The sequence below is a fragment of the Lathyrus oleraceus genome, chromosome 4 (genome assembly GCF_024323335.1).
Source record: "Lathyrus oleraceus cultivar Zhongwan6 chromosome 4, CAAS_Psat_ZW6_1.0, whole genome shotgun sequence".
Taxonomy (NCBI): domain Eukaryota; kingdom Viridiplantae; phylum Streptophyta; class Magnoliopsida; order Fabales; family Fabaceae; genus Lathyrus; species Lathyrus oleraceus.
This window is the reverse complement of record NC_066582.1, coordinates 17,031,821-17,043,227: the sequence shown is the minus strand read 5'-3', so window position 1 is coordinate 17,043,227 and position 11,407 is coordinate 17,031,821.

Here is an 11,407-nt window from a genome sequence, read left to right as displayed (position 1 = left end):
TTCAGTTCCTCCTGCCCCTTGGATAAGCTTAGCATCATCTCCTTGAATTGAGCATTCTGAGTCTGGAGATCTTTGACAGTCTGTTCGAGATCCATTTTTCTGTTTAAGAGGCAGACCGTGAGAATATGGTCCTTTAGAATACCTGTTATGCAATGTTATGTTATGCGATGCAATGCATGAAATGTTTTCAAGGACTTTTGGAATTTAACTTTGCGTAAATCACCCACAAACAAGAGAGACACGTTTATTGCTGATTTTTGATCAATGTTTATTACAAAAGGAATAACGGTAAAAGTACAATGAAAGCTCAAGTCTCCCAGGGGCGGCTTCTTTTTGGGCGAAGATATGCATTGAGTCTTCGTTCCTCATTAAGCTGGCTAGTGAGCTCTAATACTTTCTTCCTTTTTGCATTGAACTGAGCTTCGAAAGTATCCCTCTCCTCTCTCAACTGGGTCCAGGATCTTTTCAATTCCTCAACATCAGTAGGCATGTCTGGATAAGGAATAATCTGGGAAGTACCTCCTTCGACCTCTGATTCAACAATCAATGGTCCGACTGCAAGATATGGCATGACAAGTTCACGAGCTCTGGCGCGTACCCATCGGAGATAAGGCTCCATAGGAATAGAATTTTTCTTTCCTAAATTGCTTCTTTTCACCATGCCCCAAGCTCGTACAAACCTTTGGCGGAGGCCTTGAGAGTCATTGTCATAGTCAAACACTATACCTTGAATAATCATTTCATGTGGACCATCTCTTCGAGCATGCCCAAACTGACGTAGGGCTAAGGCAGGATTATAAGTAATACCTCCTCTTATCCCCATGAGGGGTACATTAGGGAATTCTCCGCAACGGTCGATGATGATAACATTTTCTTTGAGATTAGAACACCACCGGATGTCTGAATGGGAGAGTGCCATTATCCTTCGAGACCATTTCAGATCCTGATCATTCTTCGATACTGATTGAGGAAGGTGCGAACTAAACCACCTAGACAGTAAAGGTATGCAGCACATGAGAGTCCCTTGTCTCTTCATAGTACGAGTGTGAAGCATGGACCTTCATAACCTTTAGGAATTCTCGGGCCTTACTTATCAGAAATTTGGCAAGTAAACCTTTCATTCCACTCCTTGTCACCCAATTAGTTTCAATGTCGGACTTTGTCATGTGTAAAGCTGCGGCAACTTCTTCAGACTTCGGAATCTTTTCCAGACCACTGAAAGGTATTTGATCAAGGATAGGTATCCCAAGCAACTTGGAGAATTCTTCTAATGTGGGTACCAACTGATAATCTGGGAAAGTGAAGCAATGATGCTTAGGATCGAAGAACTGGAATAGGACTCTCATCATATCCTCTTTGAAACCAGTGGTAACCAAATTGAGGAGATGACCATGTTTCTTGTTGAACTGAGCATGATCGGGAAGTTCTGACACCAAATCCTTGAGTTGAGGAGAGATCGTTACAAGATTGATCCGGATAGTCTTCCTGGAAGCCATAACCTGTTCAACAGAGCAAAGCTAAATTCCTAAGTCCCTGAAATGGTTAGTATGATGCCATGATGTTATGATGTTATGATGTTATGCAAACACAAGCATGTCACACAACAATTATTCCTAGGTTTTAAGGCTTGCATGAGTTCCATAGGTGAATACCCTCCCCACTGAAGTTTGGTTGGTTCAACCTGTCCTAGAATAGTAACCGGGTTCTAGAAGGATCTCCAATCATCGACCTTTCTTTAAGTCCACTTCAGTGCAACATCAAGTGATTGACCGAAGCTTCCCTAAAGTCCAATCTCAAAGAGTGTAGCATCGAGTATCAACCAACCTCAGTCGGAACCGAAATCAGTTATCTCACTACTTTCTAATGGCTAGGATAAGTCAATTAGGGTTCTAAAGGTCTGGTTAATGCTTTGATGACACCACGCGAATGCCAAATTTCTCCTCAAATGAACATGAGGAACATCAGGACATCCAAAGTGTCACATTAACCGTAGCTATCATTTTAACCATTCCAGTATACGCCGGATAGTCGCGATGATCTATTGCTACTTACCTAAGGTACACTAGATCCGGGTGTAGGATCTTTCACTCAACAATTCCCTTAAACGAAAGAACAATTAGGAAAACATAAATGATTTTTTTTTTAGGTGGACCTCTCTTTATATTCCCCAGCAGAGTCGCCAGTTCTGTCATACGGTGAACTGACTTTTTGTGTTTTTAATCGCAATGTCGCGGTTAGCAAGAGTCGCCACCGACTTTTCTTTTATCCAATAAGGAATGGTGGAAAAGAACAGGAAAGACCTTAATTTAAATTCTTAGGTTCGGGAGGTACATTATACAAAGGGAAGGTGTTAGCACCCTTTGTATCCATGGTTATCCATGGGCTCTTAATTGCTCAATCATTTATGTTTTTCTAGTTTGGAAAAGTGGTTGAGAAATGTGTAGGAAAATGTTTTGAAAAAGGAGAATTTAACTTTGTAATGATTCTTGTATGAATGTATACAAAGTGGTTATCTCATTTAGTTTTTGAAAATAGCTTAGAAAAATAGTTTGGAAATGTGTGAGGTGTGAAAAGTATTTTAGGTTATGAATGAGCAATTAAGGGTTATACCTGTCCGAGGTCTTTCCGGGCATTTCCTTTCCTTATGAGGGTAAAACTGTCCTTACTATTGAGAAGTAAGTGATTTTACCCTTTGGATGTAAGGGGGTCATCGTAGGGTCATCGATAGGTCATTGAAGGCAACAGTTGTAAGGATACCTTAGCATTCGAAGGGACGATCATCATTTAACCGTAGGCTACACCGAAGGGTCATCGAGGGATAAAATCGTATTTTCGAAGGCAACATCCGAGGGACCATGATTTATTTTATGATGATTTAACCGAAGGGTCGTTGCTAAGGGTATCCCCACATTCACGGGACATGACCGTTATACCGTAATACCGTAGGGCAAAAGAGAGGTCCAAGATCGCATATTTAAAGTCCACATTTTAAAGTTAATTAAGTAATTAGGGTGAATCTCCACATTAAAATCAATACATTAAAAATAATACATTAAAATTAATACATTAAAATTAATTATTAAAATTAATTATTAAAATTAACACATTAAAATTAATTAAGCAATTTAGGGTGAGCCTCCACAAGGGTATCCCACAAATAAAGTGGAAGACCTAACGGCGGTCTTTTTCTGGGACATATGAACCTTTGCAAAATTCAACAAACGGGTTAGCATACCAAATCAGGGTGCAATCGAGGATTACACCGCAAAAGAAATCACAACGATAATAGGATCAGATAAACAATGCCTGGCTATGATAAAACATGGATGAAAAATCAGAACAGAAAAGTTGGCTACTGTCAGGTTCGCGCCTGCCTCGCCTAGCGAAGGCCTAGCGAATACTCGCTACATGCTCGCTTAGCGATGTGCTAGCGAGCGGCTGCGGGTTTTGAATTTCAGAATAGTATGACTTCAACCTGCGGCATGACTTATGGCATCCAACACATAATTACATGGTTCAGCATTCACAATATTCAGGCACACTTAAATTCACATGCAAAACCTCAAATATGTTTATGAATTCAATTATAATATCACATACAAGTTACGAACATAAAGCGGTATCACATGCAAATTAAGAAAATAAAGCGATAATAGTAGTGCAAACCTGTTTGCAATGGAGTGGTAATGCTGAATTGGCGAGCCGGATTGAGTTGGACGGAGGTAGCTTTGCGGCCGCCGGCTTTTCCTTCAGGGTTTTCCGTCTGTGAGCGCTAGGGTTTGCTTGCTAGGGTTCTCCCTTTCCTTTTTTTCGTCCTCCTCTTTGTTACTGAAGTGCTGGTATTTATAATGCCTTTTTCCATGACCTAATGGGCTCGGAGTGAAGCCCGAAATTTTCTGTTGTCTGTCAGCTTCGCTAGGCGAGCTGGTAGCGAACGCGTAGCGAACGTTCGCTAGGCGAGCGTGTAGCGAACGTAACGTTCGCTAGGCGAGCGCGTAGCGAACAGGCCAGTTTGGGCCCTTTTCTGGATTGGGTCATTCGTGAGCTGGGCCTTTGTTCCTTTAAGATCAGTGTCATAAAAATGAGTCGGAATGCCTTGAAAAATGTCTTGAAATATTAATGGGCAAATTTTGGGGTATGACACTCGGTTAGCCAAATGGTCGTCACTTTTGTGATACGGTGAACTGACTTTGTGTTTTTGCTTTGAAAAGCAATGTTGCGGATAGCAAGAGTCGCCACCGACTTTTCTTTTATCCAATAAGGAAAGGCGGAAAAGAACAGGAAAGACCTTGATTAGATTTTGAGTTCGGGAGGTACATTATACAAAGGGAAGGTGTTAGCACCCTTTGTATCCATGGTTATCCATGGGCTCTTAATTGCTTAACTCACTTATGTTTTCCTTGTTTGAGAAAGTGTTTGAGAAATGTGGTGTGTTTAGAAAATATTTTGAAAGGAGAGTTTAACTTTATAATGATTCTTGTACGAATGTATACAAAGTGTTTATCTCGTTTGATTTTGAAAGATGTTTAGAAAAATATAACTCGGCGATGATTCTGGTGCGAATGTATACCAAGTGGTGATTTTCTAAATGTTTTGAAAAGTGTGAGGTGTGAAAAGTATTTTAAGCTGTGAGCAAGCATTTAAGAGTTATACCTAACCAAGGTCTTTATAGGTATTTCTTATCCTTAGGAGGGTAAAACTGTCCTTACTATTGAGAAGTAAGTAGTCTTATCCTTTGGATGTAAAGGGACATCGTGGGGTCGTCAATTGGTCATTGAAGGCAACATTTGTAAGGATACCTTAGCATTCAAAGGGACGATCATCATTTAATCGTAGGCTACAACGAAGGGTCATCGAGGGACAAAGTCATATATTCGAAGGCAACGTTCGAGGGACAAGGTCATATATTCGAAGGCAACGTTCGAGGGACTATGATTTATCTTGTAGGGACATTGACCTTTTGATCGAAGGGACTATGACTTATCTGTTTAGGGATGATGATGATTTAATCGAAAGGGTCTTTGCTAAGGGTATCCCCACATTCGTGGGACATGACCGTAATATCGTAAGGCAACAAAGAGAGGGTTACCCTAGAGGTGCAAGTGTGGAAATGATTGGATTCAGATATATTATCTTGAATTAATTTATCTAAATTCGATTATTTATCTTTCCATGCAATCCTATTAGCATACATCTAGACAGTTATATTAGTTAGAAAATTAATTAATGGGTTTTATTTTAATAATAGAAAAATAGTGGTGAATTAATTATAGTGGAAAGGGAGTAAACATAGTAAAAACACTGAAAAGCTAACCCCAGGACCTCTACGTTGCAGTGAGGGGGAGCTACCAACGAGCCATGTTAGTTCATTCGTTATTTATTCGTCTTCATTAAAATATATATTAATTCTACATGGATTTTTCCATTTTGACACAACACCACCATGCATGTTACAGCTTTCTCTCTTACGGCAAGCTACTTTATTTTTTCTCATGCTGTTTCTTTCATGTGAATACAACAAACTGGGGATTTGATTCTTCTAGCTTACTCACTGTATGTGTGTTGTTCTTATTCAGGCTATGAGTGCTTTATGGTTGTTTCTCTTTTCCCTGCCCGTGAATCTTCTTGCTTCTGCCTTGCCTTGTGTATCTTCTTCTCCTGTATCTCTCCTCTTTTTCGTCTTCTCCTCTCGCTGCAGCCATATGAAGTATTTATAATGGTGTGGATTAGGGTTTAACCTTGCTAAATATTTGGATCCCTTCCTATAATTTAGGAGAGTTAGCTATAATGGTGTGGATTAGGGTTTAACCTTGCTATCTATTATTATAAATAAATATTTATTAAATACAAATATTATTATAAATAATGAATAATTTAAATGACTTTTAACAAATAAAAATTAATTTAAATTTTAGTTACATAATTGAATTAAAATTTAAACCTATTTCTATTTTTAGTTTCATCATTTAAAGAAATCAAAATTATTCTTACTTATATCAACCAAAATTATTTTATAATTTATGGGCTTTTAAAAAAGTGTTACTCTTATAAATAAATTTTATTAAGTAAAAAACGTGAATTACTAAATAAATACTATTTATAAATAATGAATAAATGGAACATGAGTCACTAAATTATAAAAAATAGTTATTATAATTTAATGAGCTTTAACAAATAAAATTAATTTAAAATTTTAATTATACAATTAAAATTCAAATCTATTTTTATTTATCAGTAAATTAAAACTATTTTATTTATATATATAAAATTTATTCATATCATACAGATAACCAAAATCATTATTATTTTTTATATTTGTATCACATAATAAATAAATTAAAATTTATAATTTATATGAGAATGTATGCTAATGAATGAATGCAAATGTGAAATGAATGTCATGCATGAATCAATTTATCATAAAAATTAACAGGCAAATTTTGGGGTATGACAGCTGCCCCTGTTCAATATTCTTAAACCGAGAGAATTAGAATGGTATGTACGTCATTCGTGATCTGGAGGTGGAAGATTATTGAACACTTAGAATGCCCCAAAAATTTGCACTTGTTAATTAAAAGATAGTCTTGGTGGAGATGGGCTTAAAGATGCCATCCAGAAAGTTTGATGATGAGAGCTTCAGAGTGCGTCGTACATTAGACCATATCTGAAGACATGGGTGTCACACTGGGTCGTACGCTAGACCGTATAATGAGTCATCCATTAGGTAATATTAGGGTGAGCTAAACCTGATGAGATAAGGATCAGAATGGGTCATACGCTAGAACGTATCTGAGTAGCAGAGTGAGTCATCCGTTAGGCTGTATCTGGAGCAATAAAGATCATAATGGATCGTACGCTAGATCGTATCTGAGTAGTAGAATGAGTTGTCCGTTAGGCTGTATCTGGCGATAAAAAGTAGTCATACGCTATACTATATTTTAGAATGTACCGTACGCTAGGTAGTATCTGATAAGAAGAGCCAGACTGGGTCGTACACTAAACCGTATCTGAGTTGCAGAATGAGTCGTCCATTAGGCTGTATCTGAGGATAAAAGATCATAATAGATCATACACTAGATCGTATCTGAGTAGCAGAATGAGTCGTCCATTATGCTGTATCTGATGATAAAAGGGGTAGTCATACGCTAGACTACATTTCAGAATGTACCGTACATTAGGTAGTATCTGAGGGGATGAATATCCAAATGGGTCGTACGCTAGACCGTATTGGAATAGTTGAAGGAACCATACGTTAGGCTGAATCAGAATGAGCCGTACGTTAGGCTATATTTGATAATATTTGTATATGTTGTATTTGCAATAAATGTCTGGGATGGGCTTAAAGATGCCATCATTAGGAGGATATCAGAATGCTTGTCAGAATGAATATTCATATGGATTATATATGAAAGATGTATCTGAATCTTGAATGTAATCGATAAAGATATCTGTCTGAATGAATCTTTATTTTGACTGTAGCAGGAGGATAATTAACCTGGAAAAAAGAGTTAGCCTCATGCCATGTCATGATGCATGAGATGTTTTATGCGCTTGAAAATAAATGCGAACATTGCATGCATGTATATGCTGTGAAATGATGCATGAATGAATTATGCGTCTGAAAATTTTTGCCATGGGAAAATAAATCCCGATATTCTGGTTGAAGATATTTGTATTGATGACCCTTTCTTAGCTGGGGATATTTGATTTCTGTCTGATGGTAGAAATATTCAACAGAACCTGACTGGGGATAAAAGAGATGACCAGTATGTCTAATAGTGTCAACTTCTTCTGGGAATAACTGGTTTTGCTGGGGGAATAGGATTTGCAACCGGATTTGTTAGAACGCATGGTTAAACCTTATCCTTGATCCTAAAGTCTTTTAGTAATTGCTATTTCTATTTTATGCATGTATTTTCGGTAAACATCAATCATATTCAAATGCATATATTAATTTGAATTAAATCAATGGACGTTTATGCAAACAAAACGGAGAAAGTAAAACAAAAGTATCTTTTTGGAAATAAAATTGTATTGATTTTGAAAGAGGGCCTATAAACAAGCAATTTTAATACAAGGAGACAAAAATCCTAGTAAGAGGAAATTGTCAAGAAAGCAAAGAAAAAACAGCTATGAAAAAAAAGTCATATTGATTTTAATTCTACTACTGCTATTATGTCTTCAAGCATCTCATCTTTTGCTGTCGGATATAAGTGATTGGCTTGTTCAGTCTCTTTGACTTTGGTGAAGCTGACCGAGAACGGGACATAGTCATACGCTTTAATCCCTAATTTTTGCCTGGACCGCCTTTTCAGGTTTTCAGTCCACCAGGATACCCTTTTTTGCCCAAGCCGCCTTTTCAGGTTTTCGACTTGCCGGGTGTACATTTTTATATGTTTATCCCTAATTTTTGCCCGAACCCTTTTGGTTCGCCAGGATGCCCTTACTTTTGCCTAGATATGTCGACCTAGCGGGTCTCTTTTATACGTAGTATTTTTTAACTATGTCCGCGTTCACGGGATGCGGGAAATCTTCGCCATCCATTGTAGCAAGCATCATGGCTCCACCAGAGAATACCTTCTTAACTACAAATGGCCCTTCGTATGTGGGAGTCCATTTGCCTTTAGGATCACCTTGTGGTAGAATGATACGCTTTATCACCAAGTCACCAATTTGATACACCTGTCTCTTGACTTTTTTATTAAATGCCTGGGTCATGCGCTTCTGATATATCTGTCCATGACAAACAGCCGCAAGTCTCTTTTCATCAATCAAATTTATCTGATCGAGTCGAGTCTGAATCCATTCATCTTCATCTAAGCATGCATCTTTCATAATTCTTAGAGAAGGAATCTGAACTTCCACTGGTAAAACGGATTCCATTCCGTAGACTAAAGAGAAAGGAGTTACCCCTGTCGAAGTGCGTACTGAAGTGCGATAACCATGAAGAGCAAATGGTAACATCTCATGCCAGTCTTTGTATGTTATGTCATCTTTTGTATAATCTTCTTAATATTCTTATTAGCAGCTTCTACGACGCCATTCATCTTTGGCCGGTACGGAGAAGAGTTATGGTGTTTTATTTTGAACTGCGTGCAGAGTTCAGTAATCATCTTGTTGTTCAAATTAGTACCATTGTCAGTGATAACTCTTTCAGGGATGCCATACCGACAAATAAGACTATTCTTGATGAACCGTGCCACCACATTCTTGGTGACAAAAGCAAATGAGGCTGCCTCTACCCACTTCGTAAAGTAATCAATAGCAACAAGAATGAAACGATGTTCATTAGAAGCAGTAGGTTTAATCTCTCCAATCATATCAATGCCCCACATTGCAAAGGGCCAAGGGGCTGTCAACACGTTCAATGGAGTAGGAGGTACATGTACTTTGTCCGCATAGATCTGGCACTTGTGATAAGTTCTGGAGTGATGGTGGCAATCAACTTCCATGGTAGACCAATAATACCCTGATCTCAGAATCTTCTTGGCCATCGTATGTCCACTAGAATGAGTCCCAAAAATACCGTCATGCATGTCTTCCATAATCTTTTCTCCTTCCTTTTTATCCACACAGCGAAGCAAAGTCGAATCATGATTACGTTTGTATAATACTCCATTACTCAAAAAGAATTTAGCGGAGAACTTCCTCAGAATTTTTCTGTCATTGATGGATGCCCCTTCAGGGTATTCCTGAGTTTCTAAATATCTTTTTACTTCGTGGAACCAAGGTTTCTCTTATACTTCATCAGCATTAAGTTCATAACAATATGCTGGTTCATCTAATCGTTCAATGGTGATTATGGGAGCTTTATCTGACTCTGAACATAGATGACATGGTAGCCAATGCGTCTGCCAACTGATTCTCTTCTCGTGGAATATGTTCGAATGTAATCTCTTCAAAGTATGGGATTAATGTCAACACCCGCTCTCGATAAGGGATGAGATTCAGATGTTTAGTGTCTCATTCTCCTTTGATCTGACTGATTACTAAGGCTGAGTCTCCGTACACACTCAAAAACTTGATTCTCAGTTCTATAGCAGCTCTGAGTCCCAAAATACATGCTTCATACTCAGCCATATTATTGGTACAATCAAAACATAGTCTAGCAGTGAAAGGCGTATGGCACCCCTTGGGAGAAATAATTACAACACCAACACCATTGCCCAATGCATTAAAAGATCCATCAAAAACCATAGTCCATTGGGATCCCAGTTCGGGTCCTTCATCCGGTCCAGGTTCTTCATAACCAGTAACAAGCATAACATCCTCATCAGGGAACTCAAAATTCATAGATTGGTAATCATCAACTGCTTGATGAGCCAAATGATCAGCTAACACGCTTCCTTTGATTGCTTTCTGGATAGTATACTGGATATCATACTCTGTTAAAATCATCTGCCATCTTGCTATTCTTCCGGAGAGAGCAGGTTTCTCAAATATATATTTGATAGGATCCATCTTAGAAATCAATAAAGTGGTATGATTCAACATATACTGTCTTAGTCGGCGAGCAGCCCAAGCCAAAGCACAACAAGTTTTCTCAAGCAGTGAGTATCTTGTTTCACAGTCGGTAAACTTTTTGCTAAGGTAGTATATTGCATGCTCTTTTCGAGCAGACTCGTCATGTTGCCCCAGCACACACCCCATTGAATTTTCTAACACGGTTAAATACATGATTAGAGGTCTTCCTTCAACTGGTGGCATCAGAATTGGAGGTTCTTGGAGATACTTCTTGATTTTGTCAAAAGCTTCTTGACATTCATCATTCCATATTATCTCTTAATTTTTCCTCAGTAATTTGAAGATGGGTTTGCAAGTAGCAGTCAAATGGGAGATAAATCGGGCAATGTAATTCAAGCGTCCCAAGAAACCTCTGACTTCTTTATCTGTATAGGGAACTGGCATTTCTTGAATAGCTCTCACCTTAGCCGGGTCGACCTCAATTCCTTTACCACTGACAATAAAGCCCAAGAGTTTACCGGATCTTACTCCAAAGGTGCATTTGTTCGGGTTCAATCTCAACTTGTATTTCTTCAACCTCTCAAACAGTTTGTATAAATGATCGAGATGTTCTTCTTCAGTATGAGATTTGGCTATCATGTCATCCACATATACCTCTATTTCATGATGGATCATATCATGGAACAAAACCACCATAGCACGCTGGTATGTTGCCCCTGCATTCTTTAAACCGAATGGCATTACTTTGTAACAGAAAGTGCCCAATTGCGTCACAAACGTAGTTTTCTCCATGTCTTTAGGTGCCATCTTAATCTGGTTATAACCTGAGAATCCATCCATGAATGAGAATACCTTGTGTTGAGCGGTGTTATCTACCAGAACATCAATGTGCGGAAGTGGAAAGTCATCTTTGGGACTTGCTTTATTCAAATCTCTGTAATCT